The following is a 19367-nucleotide window of genomic DNA, read 5'->3' on the forward strand; positions in this document are numbered from 1 at the left end:
ACTTAAATTCTTGTATACCACTGCGTAAATGTTATATAACAGTGACCGGACATTTTACGTAACATGGACAAGTGACCGGAAATGATAAAAAACAAGGTCCTTGTGCGACAGTAAAGTAAATCTATCTTCCAACCAGCCGTTCACGAACAGACATCATGTGCAGGGAATTGTGCACACCTCTGTAAAATGTTTTAGCCGGAGATTGCTCCAATGCCACGCAAGGTACATGTTTGTGTAACGCTGTTACATATCTCCTAAAAATATGTGGCAAAGTAATTAATTTGTTAAATGAACGTACAATGCAGTTTGTGGATCTATTTATAAAATATTTAGAGTATATTCTCTAAAGATTTCTTGAATTCCAGCATTTCTTGTCTCCTAAAAGGAAGCGCGAGATTAGTGCCTTGTTGGTTAGCCAACTTCTAATTATGTAATATGACGAAGATATATCTGATATATCACATAGAAGATATACTTTCGTTTCAGTGACCTAATCGTGTCCTAAATGATAGATAACTGAAATAAAACATAACCTTACCCGAAATGAATAAAGAGCAATCTTGCATTTACCTTCAGGTTTTCACAACGAAGACTGGTACCGTCTGCGTACCGATCACTCACGTTAGTTGAAACGGAATGTGGGCGTCCTCTAACGTCTGCAGCTAATAGCAACACTACCTCCTCGCAACAAAAAGTTCACAAGGGCTTTGGAAACTCGGGTTTGCGTGACGGTGATATAAGGTTGTTCCGCTCGGTTCTGTTTGAGAGTGATCTCTTAGATATGTAAGGACATTCGGTTTCAGTGGTAATTGACATGTAAATTCATGTATTGTTAATGTTTCAACACTAGTCTGTGGCAGTACATGATGTATGTCTCTCATTCATTCTTGTCGCTCATAAATATTTGGAAACAAAACCTACTTTTAATAGTCTTCTGCACTTATTCCATGGGATCTTAACGCCGTTAATGATATCGGTTAGTGATACTGGTTGGGGGACTGTTATATTTTTGTCTAAACATGTTTCGTGTTAATGTAACAGTTCCATCTTTTCAGATTATTAAATATGTTTTACTTTACATAGGGAGTAGTTATTGTATTCTGGGAGCAGAGAGATAGGGGTTGGGGCTTGTCATGAGAAATGTGACAGTCATAAGAAGAACGATTTGGACTTTGGTTTCAATGCGCATACTTCAAACCTGCTCCTACAAGGGAGACTGATCCATAGTTTGAACGCTACGCCGCCATGTTATCATAAATTGGAGTAATAAACGAAGAGTGACACAACAAGGCTACAACCATTGTACTTTGAGAGAATGTTTCTTGAGATTTACAAGTAATCCACACTCTTTGAGGATCTGGATATACCACAGGACACCTGTAAGTTATGTTATTCCACCTCAACTAACCGACACAAAGAATGGTGGAACCTCAATTAAGATCTCCACCGCAACCGTCTATATATAATACATTGAATAAATTTAAATTGAAAGTCAATTAGGTTAGTATCTTTTGCACATCATCTTTATTTTTTAATCTCCATAGGATTATAATGTCCGAGGGTTGTTGCCATTTGTCACATGTAAAGTTTTCAATACATATAAGCTTATCATAGAAATATCTGGATCTCTTTGGTGCTGAAAGTACACCTGTCAGTGATGTGTTGAGATAATGATTATGAACAATCAATAAAATATGTCTAATAATATCTTTCCATTTTCTTGGTATACTTGAAAGAATTTGATAATAATCAAGAACTGTGCCTTTGATTTTGTAATTTCTCTACAGTTCATTAACTGACCAAATGATCATTACACAAGTCTCTTACAGAGTGAATACCTTTGAGACCCCAATGTGTTATGATAAAATTACTATTTTGGAATTGATGGTCAAACCAAAGGGATGCAGATAAAATTGGATCAATATCTATAAAATCAGTTTTATGCGTTCTATAAAAATATTACCCACGCAACCAACACATCTTTCCATTTGGGATTTATAATATTCACATAATTTTCAAAAGATGAAGAGAACTTTTCTTAACAACTATCCTGACACCTATACAGTGCCAGTGAATCTTGCCCTTTGTGGGTATGAAGACTACATGTCACGTGTCAGAGATTTCTGGCTCCCAGGAATCCGTGTGAGAGACTACATACCATGAATAGGACAATACAGTGACAGAACTTTTAACTTTCATGTTCAAACTCTCCTATAGTCTGTTATCATACCTATCTCATTATTAACATGCAATGTACGCGGTGGTACTGACTACATCAATCAGAAAATATCCCAGAATGTAGATATAGTGTCCTTATATGAACACTGGCCTCCCCCAGACAAGTTACATCATCTAGACTCACTATGTAACGTGAATGTGGTAACATTTAACTGTATGAAAGTTAACTCGTCGAGTTCTCGTGGATCTCATGGTCGTGCTATTTTAGTAAATACCTACGCTGTGTCTCTAACACTCCACTCTTATTACGCAATAGCAGCTAAACTTGTCCGACAAGGCCACGGCGATAGTTATGTAATTGCTTGCTGTTTACCTTCAACCAATGTATTACATGCAGCCTACTGATGCTGGCACTGAAATATACAACAAGGTATGATTACTTGTCTAAGAGGTAAGTACATCAATTATACTTGGTGACCTAAACTCCGATGTATGTAAATCTCTGTTATCACAAAGAGATGCGATTTTTTTTAAAAAGTACGTTATTAGAGAGAAATCTCGTAAACGCTTAAAGAACAACCATATTTAACCAGGGAGACTATATACAGAGGGAGAAGAAACTCCCCGAAAAGCCCTTGAACGTATGTCTCGGGTCGTTACGTAACCAGTGTAGCCAATATGGTGGCAGCGTAGTTTAAGATTGAGCCCGGTTTATTTTCAGCAGCTGATTAAATTCGCTGCGTGTTGTAACAACTGAAATCCTACATGTAGAAGATCAGTTAACTACTCTGTCACTTCAGCTTAAGTCAAATAATTGGTATTAGTGTCCGTGTTAGGACAGTAGATTTGTAGTAAGGTTCCAAGTCGGTATGTTACAGCTCACTGGCCTCTATTCTCGACTCACCCCGAAGATAGACTAAATTGTACCGATAAAAACTTCTTTCACACATTCGTTTAATTTTTAGAAGGGAAATATACCTTTATCTGAAGTAATAGTAATAGTAATAGTAAGCAAGTAATAGTAATAGTTTTGTGACTTACAAAAATTGCTAGGGTGTGACTGAGGTGTGTGAAAAATAGGACATATCGCCGATCTGTTCTGATCCGCCGTTGTTTGAGTGTTTCAAGTTATTTCTTCAAAAACGTCTTTCACATGTACCTTTAATTCTTATGAGGGGAATATACTATGGGGTGAAATGTATTTGCAAGTAATAGTGATATTTTAATAATTTCAAAAAAGAATGTTACGGTGTGTTTGGTGTGTGTGAAATATGTGACATGTCGCTGATCTGATCTGATCCGCCATGGAAATACTGCTCGCCATTGTTTGTGTGTTTCTAGTTATTACTTCAAAAACATCTTTCACATACACCTTTAATTCTCATGAGGGGAATATACGTTCAGGTGAGTTGTGTTCGAAGTAATGGTGATAGTGTCATAATCTAAAACAAAATTTTAGGGTGTATTTGAGGTGTGTGAAAATATCGCCGATCTGATCTGATCCGTCATTGATGCTTGTGATGCTTGACGGTTATAGTTCCATAACTTCTTTCTTTCGTGTTGATCTTATTATTTGACAAAACTGGAAAGGTGTTTAAGACGCTTTGTGACAGGTTTACACTTTCTGATTTTGAAGAATGTGTGACAGTGTCAGTTTACATTCTGTCAATGTCCATTCCATTCCCCACATGCAATACGATCTCTGAATTAATCATTAATGTAAACAAAAATGTCTCAAAGTAGATTTGAAAAGGACAGCTGGCGTTAACACATGTGTTCTCGCGAGACTTTTGCGTTCTTTAACATGTTTTGGGAGGGAAAGCCGTGGTGTATCATTTATTCTTTCATTCATTCACACATGTACTTCTTTCTTTTATTGTGTTTCTTTCTTTCATTCATTTACTCTTTCATTAATTTGTGCTCTTAAATCTTACTATAATTCATTCATTCATTGTAAAATTCCGACTGATACAGTAAACTGGCTGAAGTTCTGTTAAACACAGCTGAAGTAGCGCTGGAAACGAGCCACGTCACTGTGTGCGCTAGAGCATGACGAGACAGACGTTGATTAGTACAAATGGTAAAGAAAGCAAGCGAGTGACCTATCCCTGCTGTAGGTTATCCCTGATCTAACATACCACCACATAGTAGTACCTGTAGATCCAAGGACAGCTTGCATAAAAGCATCATTGACTACATACTTGTCTCCTCATGCATAAGACGATATATAAGTGATGTTCAAATCATTGATGCATGTCCTGTAGTGTTTCCGACCACCTACCCTGCCTAATATCCATCGACTTGCCCGTAGGTAAACAGTACAGCAGTGGAGAATATAACGGTATTCCCAAATGGAGAACAGCTGGTGAAAATCCTATAGCCAGCTAGCATCATCATATCGCATACAGTATCATTATCCTATCATCAGGAAGACACTATTGATACATGTCATATTATCACCACTGCCTTATTACATGCAGGTGTTAACACCATACCGCATCGCAGTTATAAAGCATACTTAAAACCATTTTGGAAATCACACGAGTTAGATGTTGCTCACTACCGCATGCATGCGCGTTGCTCAACACGAATGATAACAATGATAAACTTCGTGATCCAACATCTCAATCACGCTCATTCTATAAAGAGGGAAAACGTAACTTTCGTCGACTCCTAGAAAGAAAAACTCAATGCTGGAAGAAATAGATTTTTCAGCTGAAATGAATGTAAACTTAAATGTTTGATGACAGAGAGCAACTGTTACTAATGACTCCTTGACATTTGTAGAACTCGGGGGAAATATAGCTCAGATACATCTCAGCTACTTGAGTCAGGGAAATTGGATTCTGACTATAGCGATCACATACTAGTATCTGAACTCCCATCACGACTATGTTGAAGAACTGAAAAGGGAATTCTCTTTCAGTGAACTTAAACTTGCCATTACATCTCTGTGTAAGAACAAATCACCTGGTCCTGATAGGATTACAACTCAACACATCATGTTCCCCTTTCTTGACAGCGAAAAGGCCTTTGACAGAATCTGGCACGATGGATTATCTCATAAATTACATGAAACTGGTATAAACAGTAATAGCTACGATCTTTTATGTCGCTGTTATAATCATAGGGAATTTTTTGTTTGTTATTGGCGTGAGAGATCAAACATTTTGTGTCAAGCAAGGTGTTAGTCAATGAAAAGTTATTTCCGCTTGGATCTTCCTTATTTATATAAATGACTTTATCACTTCTCTCTGAGAAGCCAGTTGTGGTATTTGTGTATACGGTATGCATGTTCCCGGAGTCCTACTTGCTGACGATACCCTGCTTATTGAATCACCCAAAGGTTTGCAATCATCATTAGACATCGTTTCGTCATATGCCTCGAAGTGGCGTCTGACCTTCAATCCAACTAAAAGCACTACAGCTGTCTCAGCAAGGGAAAGTGCACCTTCATTACCGCCTTGGTGATACGCCTCTTCCCCAACCCAAATCAGCTGAATATGGAGATGTTCCCCTAACGGATAATCTCTGAACAAAACAAGAATCGATAGGTATTGTCAGATAGCAAGACATAAATTCCCTAAGATCTGTGGGACTTCATCACTCCCACCTCCACATATTCACATATGTCAAAATGATGCAATGATGCTTAAAACTAGTCTCTGTGACAGTGAAATATTACCTAACACTAGAGGTCATCAAAACGATGCACTTGAATTTACACAACCATACGTTGCGTCTGTTGTGCATGCAGGGGCCTGATAAAAGATCATCAACAAATCTTTCTACTGCAAATTTGGGATTGTGAACACTTATTGGTTGCACCAACAAAACTAAATGTAAACGATATCTTTTTGGGATATCTATGCGAAATCTCTTGTAATAATTATACCAAAAACATATTGTTTTTGCAGCAATAAACACTTCTACCAACCCCTCTTCAATCTGTGATGACCCACTATTAGTACGCTACAAACATAATTTACATGTACACATAGAAAATATATCAAGAGAGTGGTGCATTCCCTCCAAAGTACGAAAGGCGAAAAAGTGTAGGTGCATGTACATGACCATGAAGATGGTTTACGTAAATCTCAGTTAATACAAGCGTGACGGTTTGTGCACGGATCCGTTCCATGTTAAACGATCATATTGCATACGTACATCCCAATTATAAATCTAACTGTCTTCACAATAAGTAATAAATGTCATCACGTGACGAAATAGAATGTGACGAATGTAATTTATACAACAAATATACCTATGATTATGATTTTCATGTACTCGTACATTGTGAGCAGCTTCCATGTGAGAGAAACGATTTCTTGTTCATGACTGACATTCTTGATGTCGAAACCTATATTAAGGGAAAGAACAAAGATTCTGTGTTTCATTTGAGTCACAGGGTAAACTTGGTATGCTAGCTTAAATTTTTTATTTGGAGGTGAAACTGTATTTAGAGATAACGTTCATCAAGATACTTTTGATATTAGACCAACGTCCGGTGTCATCTGGTACGATGTGGACTGTTGTTCTAAATTTCAAGATTGGTTAATTACCTGTTTTTGATAGATAAAGGCATTTTAACTTTATATACAGCTAAATGAATTTAAGCCAAGTTAACCAATAAACAACGTCATTTTTGCACTCGTTCGCAACCCCCACGTTAAACCAGATTTAACATAAACTGGATGGCTGGTTTCTAAACATATTCACACGAGGTCCCATCAGGGGATTACTGAAGATTCCGAAGGCCACCGACCTCAAATGGAACAGACATGAAATATTACACGTGTGACCACAGTGCGTTAGGCGTTGTGTGAAAGGTCACAAGGCTATACAAGTATGATATGCCTTCATACAATAACAAATTTATAGGTTCATCACATTTGTCACACATGCTGGCTCCCCGATGAACCTATAGAGTGAAATATCCGACATAAATAAGCTAACCAAACGCCAGCTCGCACCATTTGTTACATTTACAAAGAGACGTCGTCCCAACACTTCACTTAAAGGGGCACTGATCGCATCTAATTGCCCGGGCTAGGTGATGCCTTGTTTTTTCCCGTGCACCCCCTGTTAATATTCGACATATTTCGAATATCGGAAAGATAAATCAAGTTAGTAAGATGCGTCACATCGGAAAGATACGTCACGTTAGTGAGATCCGTCGGGTTAGTAAGATACGTCACATCGGAAAGATACGTCACGTTAGTGAGATGCGTCACATCGGAGAGATACGTCACCTTAGTGAGATGCATCACATCGGAGAGATACGTCACCTTAGTGAGATGTGTCACATCGGAAAGATACGTCACGTTAGTGAGATGTGTCACATCGGAGAGATACATTGGAAAGATACGTCACCTTAATGAGATGCGTCACATCGGAAAGTTACGTAACGTTAGTGAGATACATCACATCGGCAAGATACGTCACCTTAGTGAGATGCGTCACACTGGTGAGATGTGTCTCGTCAGTTAGATCCGTCACGTCGGTAAGATGTGTCAGGACGTTTTCCATCACATAGGAAAGATACCTCACGTTAGTGAGATGCATCACGTCAGTGAGATGCGTCACATCGGAAAGGTACATCATGTTAGTGAGATGCGTCACATCGGAAAGATACGTCACCCTAGTGAGATCTGTCACGTTAGTAAGATACGTCACATCGGAAAGATACGTCACATTAGTGAGATGCGTCACATTGGAGAGATACGTCACCTTAGTGAGATGTATCACATCGGAGAGATACGTCACCTTAGTGAGATGCGTCACATCGGAAAGATACGTCACGTTAGTGAGATCAGTCTCGTCGGTAAGATCAGTCTCGTCGGTAAGAGCAGTCTCGTCGGTAAGATCGGTCTCGTCGGTAAGATCAGTCTCGTCGGTAAGATGTGCCAGGACGTTTTGATAAGTCACTTGATGGGCAGTCAGTGATCGTGATTGTCAATGATCGTATGAAATAATGAAATTCAGTTTATTCATTTAATTTATTTAGTTTCTTTTGCTTTAGATTTTTCTGTTTAGATTATGATTTCGGTTTGAGTCATCCAAAACATGCTGCAGTGCACTGCAAGTAGCTAAATATCCATTCGCCCATTCCTTTATTCAGTAATAAGGCCGCTGGCCCACGTACAGAATACTATACACAAAATGATGCTTAGAGTTGCATGCTTGTAATTATGTCACAGATCTGTTTCGTGTTTAAGGCTTCTTTCACAAAATTTGAAATGGACATCAAAACAGACTGATTCTTACTTTGGAGATTATAGATCATGATGTCTTCATTTATGTACAAAGGGATATTATCAAAGTGTTTAACTCTCATATCATTATACAATGGACATTTATAAAGGAAGTGAAATTCATCTTCTATATACTCTGAATGACATATATGACAAAAGCGAAATCGACGAGGAATACCATCATATCAACCAATATTCTTGTAGATAGGTAATTCACCACGTCTAAGCAACGTAATCCTGCGCTTTGCTTCTTTTGATTTTGTGTTTACAAGGTAACTTTCTAAGCAGAAAGCAGTTTTAAGTTTGGTGCATAAATGTAATGTTGAATATACATGTATATCAGCCATAACTGATTGAGCATGACAGCTAAATGCCGGACGATGAGCAACAGGTGTACGCGTGGTTGTGTAATGTTCTATCGACTGTTATGACTGTGTCCCGACGCAGACGTGGTTCGTTAAGCACCAGCGCCGTCGGGTACGACATTATACTACACGTATTTCAACGATAAGTTTTGTTGATGCATAGCGGTTAGGAGCACTTACAATAAATCGCCCCCTTACCAGAAGATTGATGTTCCATCATAACTATTTAAAAGACGAAAAAAACCCATAGTGTCACGTTTGTAAGTATTTTCATTTCCTGAATGGCATTAGCACGTCATATGTCTTGTTGGAGGAGGTACAACCGTGTTTTGATCAAAATCTTGAAATTGTCAATGGCATGAGAACGACAGTAGCATACTGAAAGAAACGCTAGCCCAATGGGAATTTATAATTAACTATTATGCCCCGAGGCAAATGGTGGCGGAGAAAAAAAGTTCCATAGAGACTTACACTACGTTCTGGCTGCGTTAGTGAATGTCAGCTATGTAAACTACTTGGCGTTATGTATCTGAATCAGACTTCACCAGCAATTAGATTCAATCCTTGTGAGTCTTTCAAACTTTCTTCGTTTTTTTCCATAGAGCATTTAAAAGTAACAGGGGAGCGTGTTCCTCTCAGATACGCTTCGTTGAACGGAAAGAAACATCCTTTACTTTGGTTCACCGAATCATGGAAATGACTTCACGAAGGCAGGCTAACGATGCTGAGCGAAACTGGACACCCCTTGGGATAAAAACTAGCTTTCCTGAGCAGATTTCACTTACTTAAGAAAGAAACATTTTCTGTTACGCTATAAAGAGGATTTCACCTGGTTCATTCTGTCGGCGCTTCCTGAGAATTCAAAACTGAACATTCGATGTTGGCACCATTTGCTAAGTGCGAAATTCCAATGGAGGATGATAGGGTGATGAGGGGAATTCTGCGCGATGTCAAACGTGAACTGACGTGATTCAGATAAAATCTAATTACAATACTAACGTGCTTGGTATTTCATTAGCTAGTAGAGCAAGGGAACACGAACTGTTCATTTACAACTTGTTTAACTTGACCTGACCAAGTGAATACTAATGCATTACGTCACCTCCTCACAACTGGTAGAGTCTATTATTGTAAAGGGGTGCACCTTTGCCAGTTGATTGTTAACACCTACGAACACCCGAGACAAGACTCTCATAAGAACTACATCTCATTTGAACTACATCACAAACTAACCACAGGGATTAATTAGGGATTAATTAGGGATTAATTACCTGAGTTGAGGCCCCCCCATGGAATGTAAAGAGCACAGCCTATCAGGTCTCTCAGAAGAACAGCTGCTAAGTATCTTGATACAGTCTAACTGACCAGTATATTATGTTGTACAGGTATTCTAATAACCAGAAAGTGGAGGACTTAAGAAAGAAGGGTATATTGTAGCTAATGAATATTCTTGAATTCAGAGAAATAAAATAGCCAAGCTCGTGGTCAAATTCTTCTCTGTCGTTTGCCCCTGGGCTGCGGTGATCTTACCTCTCACTTGTTTGATGGATGTTTGTCAGACAGCCGCACCTGTTTTTGTGGAAACACACGAAAGGGTGCTTTCAATTATTTGCTTCAGTGTCCTCTATATGACACATTTAGATTTGATATTAAATACCTCTTTCAAAATACTATACGTTTACAAGCGGCGATGAATCTTTGTCACAGTATGAACACGAATTGACAATAAAATCATTCTAAAATTAATTAAATGATACCAACCGTTTTGCATAAAGTGTGGTACCATATGCTATTATTGAATTCTTTATTCCCACAAATACATTCATATATGTATTTATGTATTTGTTCTTTGTAGGATTATGTTTTAGGGGAAGCATTTACATAGGCTGATGTAGCCTGTTTGCTGATCATTTTTCCTTTATTAATGTACATGACATGTCTTTCGGATAATATAATACTGTTTAAATCACTCTTCTAGATTACCCGATGAATACCTCCGAGCACTTTCATGAGGATGAATAGATGAAATATAGATGTGCCTAGATACTATATTGTATTTATGACATTTAATTGTTTTCTGTTGGGCAGATCTACTACGCAGACGCAGGTGACAGCAGGTAGTTGAAATGTGCATGGACCATAAGAAGTGTTGTTCTAAGTTCTAACTCTCATGGGATGTAGTTCTAACTCTCATGGGATGTACTTCTAACTCTCATGGGATGTAGTTCTAACTCTCATGGGATGTACTTCTAACTCTCATGGGATGTACTTCTAACTCTCATGGGATGTACTCCTAATTCTCATGGGATGTAGTTCTTATGTGAGGACACCGACATCTCAGTGTCGGAAAATTATCAGCAATGTCCTAATATTCTTTAAAGAGGAAGCTACAGATGGTTTAATGTTTCCGATTTATGCATAGTTGGCACGAAAGCAACATTTATAAAGTTCTTTGCTCCCCTGTTTGGTAAAGTTAACTCAATCAGCGGTATGTGCCATTTGATCTCCCGGGTCATGTATATGTAGAGCAACTCAGGTGAAGCTGAACAAGCGGTAATTACGACGTCACATCAAATATAGTCAGTTGGTGATAGGCTGGAAACATAGCATAATATCAACACAAAACGAAAGTAAAGTATTTGTAACAATAGTGAGTGAGTGACCTACATTTGACGTGCATCGGTGTTAGTTCAGGCATACAGCGACGACACTAAGTTTGCACATGTACACAATCTTCCCACTTAAGAATTAAGGTCTCATTCATACACAGAGTGGCTGAGTGAGTTTTACGCCGCACCCACATATATTCCAGTTATATGGCGGTGGTCTCTAAATAGTCGATTCTGGACCAGACAATCCGGTGATCAGCAAAATGAGCATCGACCTGCGCAATTCGGAACCGATGACATGTGCCAACCAAGTCAGCGAGCCTGGTCACACGATTCCGTTAGTCGCCTCTTACGACAAGCACAGTCGCCTTTTATGGCAAGCATGGTTTGCTGAAGGCCTATTCTACCCCGGGTAGACCTTCACGGGTCTGTTGATATTTATGTAATATCGGTACTCTTAACAATGCTGGTTTTGGTTCCATTTCGCCAATCAACAAAGAAAAGAGTCTGTAGAAGCTGGTCTTCCCGTACTGAATACATCTCGCAATGTATGGAAGCGTATTCTATTCACAGTCTGATTTTTTTAACATCCACGTGGATGATACAGACATCTACATCATATAAAAGTATCTTTTCCGTACACATAGATGTAAGTGCAATTTACAGAGCTGATAAAAATGTTTAAGATATTTGCCTCTTATACTTTCATGGGCATACATTAATGAGAATTAGTGATGTGAATAAAGCAACAGAAAGGAGAATATGCAAGTTGGAACCTGCAATAAAGATGTATATTGAGGGAAATAGATCAAGGATACCAGGAAAATTATAGCGTTCCTTCAATATTTTCAAGTTGTCATTACAACAGTGCTATTCAAAGTTGGTGATGAAAACTGGAAAATGTCAAAGGAACATAAGAGTTTTCCGATGACCCTTTATTTGTTTCTCTCAGTATATATTCAAGTGCGCTCGTAATTGGATAAATGAGAGATATTAGTCATACTCAAAAAACTTCATCGCATGTTACCATCCTCTTCCCCAGCGCCACAACATCAAGCTTTTTAACTAACATTAAAACCCCCATTTGACTGGGCACCTATCAAATCCCGACTTAATTTTCTTTCGAAATAGGCGAGAATCCTAAACGGCACAAGTCGTTAACTGATCTTTTGACATCGGCATTTGTCTACTCCCAGTTGTGAGAACTCCCAGTTGTGAGACTCAAAGTTGTGATACAGTGGAGCAGGTAATTTTAACAAATAAAACACACCTTACTCCCCTATCTGATTAATGGAATTACCGTAGCTACATTTGGGTTTAGCTGTGTAATTGAACCTTGTGAACAGAACAGTACACACATTTTATTCTAGAATATCACAGAGAATACACAGCATATTAATCCATAATAAAACATATCATGTTTACAGTGAGTGAGTTAATGTTAAACGTCACATCCGCAGTATTTCAGCCATATCGTGACGAGGACATGTTTGCTATTAAAATGAAATATGTATATATATAATGGATGTCTACAGAAAATGAAATTGATGTTTAATGACATTTAGTGACATTTAAAATATAATGTGGAGTTCATCACACATAGAGGATGTGAAAAATGAGCGTATTCTTCCTTCAATATCGTAACGACGTCCTGTTTCAATGGGCAACCAGTGGTTTGAAGTTCAAATTTAGTTAACCAGAACTTATAGTAATAAGTTAATAGTAACAAATAAGGTTGTAAAATACAATTGATATGATGCGCTTGGCACCTGATAACAACGGAAAATTAAAGTAAACATTTGAAGAATATAAATTGTGCATAACATTATAAACTGGTACTCGCTTTGCCATTACAATATACCATTGTATTCCAGTTTGATCTAATTCTTATGTTTACGGATATACTAATGGGGTATCTACTTAAGTCATCGTAAATCATAAAATCAGATTGCAACAACTGTTTTAACTATAATCTATACAAATATATTTACTAACCTTTGACTGCACTTTTCGTTCACCATTATATGTCAGGTCTCCAGCAAGTATCGATGTCGGCCAGGCCGCTCCATATCTTTGATAATCTATTTCATTAATCTGTATCTATCGATATTCATTTTTGAAAACAAAAAATGCTCTTCGACGCACAATATCTTCTGCGTTAAGTAACTCATTACTGAACCATGCCTCCTGTGTGTATTCTTGAGCAACTGGGCCGTTCCCACTTTCGTTGTAGGGATGTGGAAGCGCCACCTATATATCTTCATTCAAGCATTGATTAATGTGTCTCACAGCTGGGGGACACCTCCTCAATGGTTTGGTTTTAGATTTCTGTCATTAGGGAGAGCGGGGGCAATCTTTGAACCGCTTCAAAAACTTGTCACGATCTAAGAAAATCGGCACTTGATTGAGAATTAAACTCACGCTTCAGCCTATCATAGTGCCCAAACAGTAATCTTCGCTCTTGAGCCAGTCACGGACGCACCCCAAATTCTCTTCTTCGTCTTCCATTCAACATTCGTAGCTGTATCACTATTTGTCTCTGGTTCATTTGAGACTGGTCCTGGAGAATGTGCAATGGTTCCAAAAGCTAGGGATCCAAGTTTTCAGTTGCAACCGTGAATGGAGAAATGAAGAGCTGGTGCAAACGGGACTTTTATATCCGAATTTTCAGGAATATTATCCGAATTTAGCGTGACATCATCGAATATTAATCGGGGATTGATCAGCTAAAGCGTGAATAGAATGGCAACGGATTTCCCTGGGCATATATCTAACGTCATCGGATCGGCTGTAATCGGATGTTTATCGTCACAACAGGGGTCTGATGAGAACGCGATCAGAGCGTCAACTCAGCGTGTTGAATCGATGAACGTCGGGACTTGTTCACAGTCAGATCAGGCGTTCAGATCGTACCTAGAGTAGCCGTGCATCGTATCATAGTCGCATAAGGCGTACGCTGATTGTATGTTCAGCGTAATTCAAGTGTAATTGCATACATCTGGAGAAATGTTTTCATCATGATTGTGCCCGCTCAAGCGTGGAAACTGAGCTCGGCATATATCTTGAGGGTCACTGATGGATCTCCGCCCAGTGGAATAGAGACATTATAAGTACACTGAACAGGGCGTGTCAGGACTTGCACAACTGTACAGTCAACTGAACTGCACCATCGCATAAGAGAATAATGAAGTTTTGATAACAATTCTAATTCAGTCATTAAATTCAGACTTGAAATATGTTAAGCGTATGATCTTTCGATGCTAATGATGACATTAAGTGAAATGTGCAAGGTATATGACAGCTGAGAACAAAACACGGTATACGCAACTGTACCACGAATGGCAGGCATACAGCCTGTTAGACTATTTAGCTAACGTCTAGAATCTGAAAAGAACATAGTGAAATTCACAAACATAATCATAAAATAAAATAAACCCAGAGACTTTCTTCATTTAGAGAAACTGGTAATGCAGACACATTCTACACTTAACCGGAATTTCTTGAATGTATTCATTCCGGAGTCTGTATGTCAGACTAACCTCCATTTGAAACATCACAATTTACAAGGCCGGTGACGGGGCAGTTTGACATACTAGTAATGTCATATCTCTCCCTCTGCGCCCGCAGCGTTACGTAACGGCCCTTTTTCAGTTAACACCATAATGCAGATAATAATATATCTTGTGACTAGTGGGCCGTGACGACTAATAAACAGACTGCCGGAGTAGTTTGTAGATAGGAAGGCTGGCAGTCGAAAAGCTTATGCTTATGTAAGGGTTTGTTGGGGATAGTTAAACTAAACGCGTCATGTTTGAATGAATACTCTCCTCTGTGGGTGAGAGAAAGTGGAGGGAAGCCGATTTCCAGCCATCCAATTCTTACAACCGAATGGTAAAATAACGTTTAGTTGTTATATATAACACACACACACACACACACACACACACACACACACACACACACACACACACACACACACACACACACACACACACACGCACACACACATATATATATATATATACAGTGAGGAAAAAATATGGTTGAAGGACTCGTGAGACAGACTAACTTGATGAGGCACAGGTCGATTCATGTTGAACGTCCACCACTGGGATGCTCGCAGATCTTCGAAAAAAATGTTTTGAATCCCACGAGAGAATTTAAGTTTGACTGTGACCTAAGGAAAAACGTAGTTGCTCCACTGAAGCCCCCATTATTTCATGTATGACTATGTAGTGTCGAAAGGGAGACTTTTATTGACACGAGGACACGAGTGTGGTTGTGTTGAAGAGCCAGTGAGATAGTCATATTTGGGATTTCACTTTCTTAGTAAAGTACAAATTCTAGTACTTTTTTCGGTTGAGTCCCATCCGGGATTCGAACCCGCACCCTCAGAGTCAGGCACCTAATCGCCAGCACACAAAGTCAGCCGCCTAGCCCGCTCAGCCACCGCGACTTCCACAGTGAGATAGTATATCGCCTTGTCACACTCCGTGCTGTTTTGTGACATGTGTAATGGACAAAATCATATCATAACCATATTGTTGTACCCCAGGTTCGCTATTATTTCTGTAAACTGTAACATGGACTAAACATTATGTGTTTGTGCATATCCAGGATATCAGGATATATTTGGATACAATGTTTAACGACATGCCTGTTTGAGTGTTTAGTGCCACCACTGACATTTCATGTTCCATGCCTGGATTAACAATACCTGGCTTCCATTTTTTTCACCCACCTCACATATTCATTGCTAATTAAATCCTGGCTTCCCACTAACATATTACTGTTGTTTTTTAAGGGTATTATATCCCGTGTTGTAATATTGCTAAACGCGACGTAAAGCTATACTCACTCACTACTTACATAGCCCTATGTGCTTCCTCTTTTTTATTCACCCGATGAAGGAGTAGTCAAATATGTTGCGAAAGATCGTGTTCGTCCAAAACAAGTTGACACTTACACCATATCGCCGTTACTGTACGCTGTCTAGACAATCAGCACTTTATAACCGAAGATGTGCATATTTTATTATTTCCTGAAAATGAGGGCATGTCACTGTTCAGAATTTATTTCAACATATGTTTAGATTACACATACATACACTGTGCAACGTTATGGGTAAATAAAAACACAAATGGACATTACAAGCCACATTATTGATACCTGGACAATGGGCAGTAAGAGGTTAAGCACGTTGTTTATCGAGCAGTAGCTAGCTTAAACTGTTTCCAACCATGGTCAGGTAGTTTCCACACAGCTGGACAACTGTGTATATTAATTGTATGCTAAGAAACGTTTAGTATTTTCTCAATGGGGTTTGATCACTTGACCTCGGTCAGTGAGAGTATAACAAGGAACGACCTCATGAAACAGGGAAGGTCACACGTAGATACTGACAGAGACTGAATGGACTAGATGTGAATAGGAGTTGATTCATTCTCGCACACTGGGTAGCTGTCCGAACCTGTACTGACGTTTTGACTTGTCATGTCTTGTCATGGGAACATCTAAACCTGATGTCCAAAATGAACTCTATGTTTGTGGTTGTTCGATACGATGGGCGGTGGGGTAGCCTTGTTAAAGCTTTCATTCGCCACGCCAAAGATCCCACACGTGTGCAATGGGTGAAGCCCATTTCGGGTGTCCCCAGCGGTGATGTTGCTAAAAGCTGCATAAAAGTAAAACCTCACTGTTTAATGACGACAAACAGTCGTTTTGCCAGTATCCGCGATCTAACCCATATACATCACGGTTTCCAGAAAAATAAAATCGACGCTCGACAACAGGAGGTCTAGATAAAATATTATGTGTCCTCTCCCAGTAGCCATGCTCCATGTGTGTTCTGAATGCTAAGCACTTGGCTGTACAGTCCTTAAAAGATCCAAGGGGACACGCCAGTTAAAGTACGATAGTCTGTTACAGGGAGAATGTGCAAAAATGAGACAATGCAAGTGTACCCTAATCAGTGTGCGAAATAGCTACTAGTCCGCTTGCCCGAGGCTAGTAAAATTCCAGTCTGGTCAGTAAATCTCCACAGTCACTGTCCCGATACTGATTAGTAAATTATCATGGGGTCATTTTGTAGATATATACTAGGCACATAAAGAAACTGTGCATACAAAAATTTAAATTCTAAATTTATCAAACCTGTGTAGACACATTAGTGACATGTATCCAACATGCATGCACGTGCCACGCTCAGTGACGTCAGTGGTTTCGTCCTTGAGACGTGCAATACGTTGTTGCACGTGTATTCCGTGAAAGACAAACAGAGCAAATGAGAGCCACTTACTACTGTCACTTTGGACAGCTCATTCCCTGACCTTGCGATCGTTCAATAAATTAAACTGCTATTTCGACGCATAGCATGTCAACGCTAACGTCTGCACAAAGTCATGAGGCCACTGGGATGATCCTTGGGGGAATGTCTCTACGACAAGTGACTGCACATTTTCACTGCCACCAGAACACTATTTCTGCACTGGGGAGACGCCACCAGAACACAAATGATCGATCGGTCAAGTTCGGGACAACCTTGACTTACTGCCTTGGCCTGCAAATTCATCGGATCTCTCCCCGATAAAACATGTTTGGGTCGAGATGGGTCGAAGTTTACACCGTCTTCCTCATCCGCCGGATAACGTCCTTGACATTGCAACAGAACTTGAAAGAATCTGGCCTGACATCCCACAAGCCTTCCTTGCACGTTTGCTGGACTCTATGCGTCGTCGATGCACTGCTGTTCTCAATGCCGATGGTGGACATACCCGTTATTGAGCTTGTGACATGGTGGTTTGACCCCTGTACCGCCAGGGGACTCGTGACGTCATAGTGATTGACATCAACTGAAATTGTCCCGGCATCATGATCCCACAATTAAAGTTTATATGTACGTTTTTGACATTGGTATCGTACTTATCAACTAGGGTGATATTTTGACAATGTACAGTTTCTTCATGTGGCTGGTATATCACTCTTTGCAACTCTCTCCACTATCATGATAGATGGCCAGACAAAAAATAATCCTAATGTTAGAAACCAGTCTATACATTCAAATTGCGGGCTGGTGAATTATTTTGTGGGCCTTCAGTTATAGCCAGCCCAACAAGCTTGCTATATGTGGCAACTATTTCCCACACAACTCTCGTTAACCGTGTCGAGACTTCCGCTAAAAACACGTTACGCAACTAGATGTCTAGACCATGCACAGTGTGCACTCCTCTGACAAGTGTAAAATGTAAATCCAGCAGCGTGTGCATCTAAAAAACGTCTACTCAATCTCACAGTCACTAAACTGGGTTATTTTCCCTTGTGCCCTGTCCTTTCTGCACTACTGAGTCCGAAATGAAGCAAGATTTCCTCAGGTTCCCGTCACACAGTACAGTGGGGTTGTACTTTTCAGTATAACAGGAATCAGGTGTTCCCTCACAATCATACTATTCAGTGACTACGCGTTAGTGTTAACACCAACACCAACAACAACAACAACGCCGCCACCAACAACAACAGAAGATGCAGTGATGTATCGTCCATGTAGTCCCGGCAGCTGGCGCGGGGTAGTGGGTCGAACAAGTAACCTGAGATGTGGCATCTCCACGGGAGAAGATGATAACCCCGTACAATTATTGGCCTAGCTGTTTACAGTACTGCCCTACATCAACAAGTTTGCCTGACTCTCACATTCCTGAAACCACACGATTTTCCCTACTGTCCAGCACCCCTTCCAGTGCTTAAACCCTAAGAGGAGCAAGTCTAGGTTCCATCAGATTCTGATTCTCCCTTCTCACGTGGGCTCCTTTTCAGTTTTCCATTTATCTTTCCCAAATTATCAAATTTACATATTTAATCAGTTCAAAAGTATTTATGAAAAATGATGAAATGATGAGTTCACGTGATGAAGGAGAAAGAATATTGCCGAGTTCGGCGTAAAACAATACTAATCTAAACTCTCCTAG

General features: G+C 39.5%; 1 protein-coding gene across 4 annotated transcripts in view; it reads right to left on the reverse strand.

The window, feature by feature from the left end:
• The window catches only part of LOC137281907 (sodium-coupled monocarboxylate transporter 1-like), a 64292-nt gene extending 50414 nt beyond the window's left edge, over positions 1–13878 (reverse strand). Inside the window, exon 1 of one of the 4 annotated variants that reach the window (XM_067813624.1) lies at positions 13828–13878. The gene's annotated coding sequence lies outside the window, so the exon portion shown is untranslated. Of the gene's footprint in view, positions 1–538; positions 661–13401; positions 13607–13827 lie in introns of those variants that run through there. The other 3 variants (XM_067813623.1, XM_067813621.1, XM_067813622.1) reach the window with 3 other exon arrangements.
• Between the last annotated feature and the right edge of the window lie 5489 nt (positions 13879–19367).

Source organism: Haliotis asinina, chromosome 4 (assembly GCF_037392515.1).
Source record: "Haliotis asinina isolate JCU_RB_2024 chromosome 4, JCU_Hal_asi_v2, whole genome shotgun sequence".
Taxonomy (NCBI): Eukaryota; Metazoa; Mollusca; class Gastropoda; order Lepetellida; family Haliotidae; genus Haliotis; species Haliotis asinina.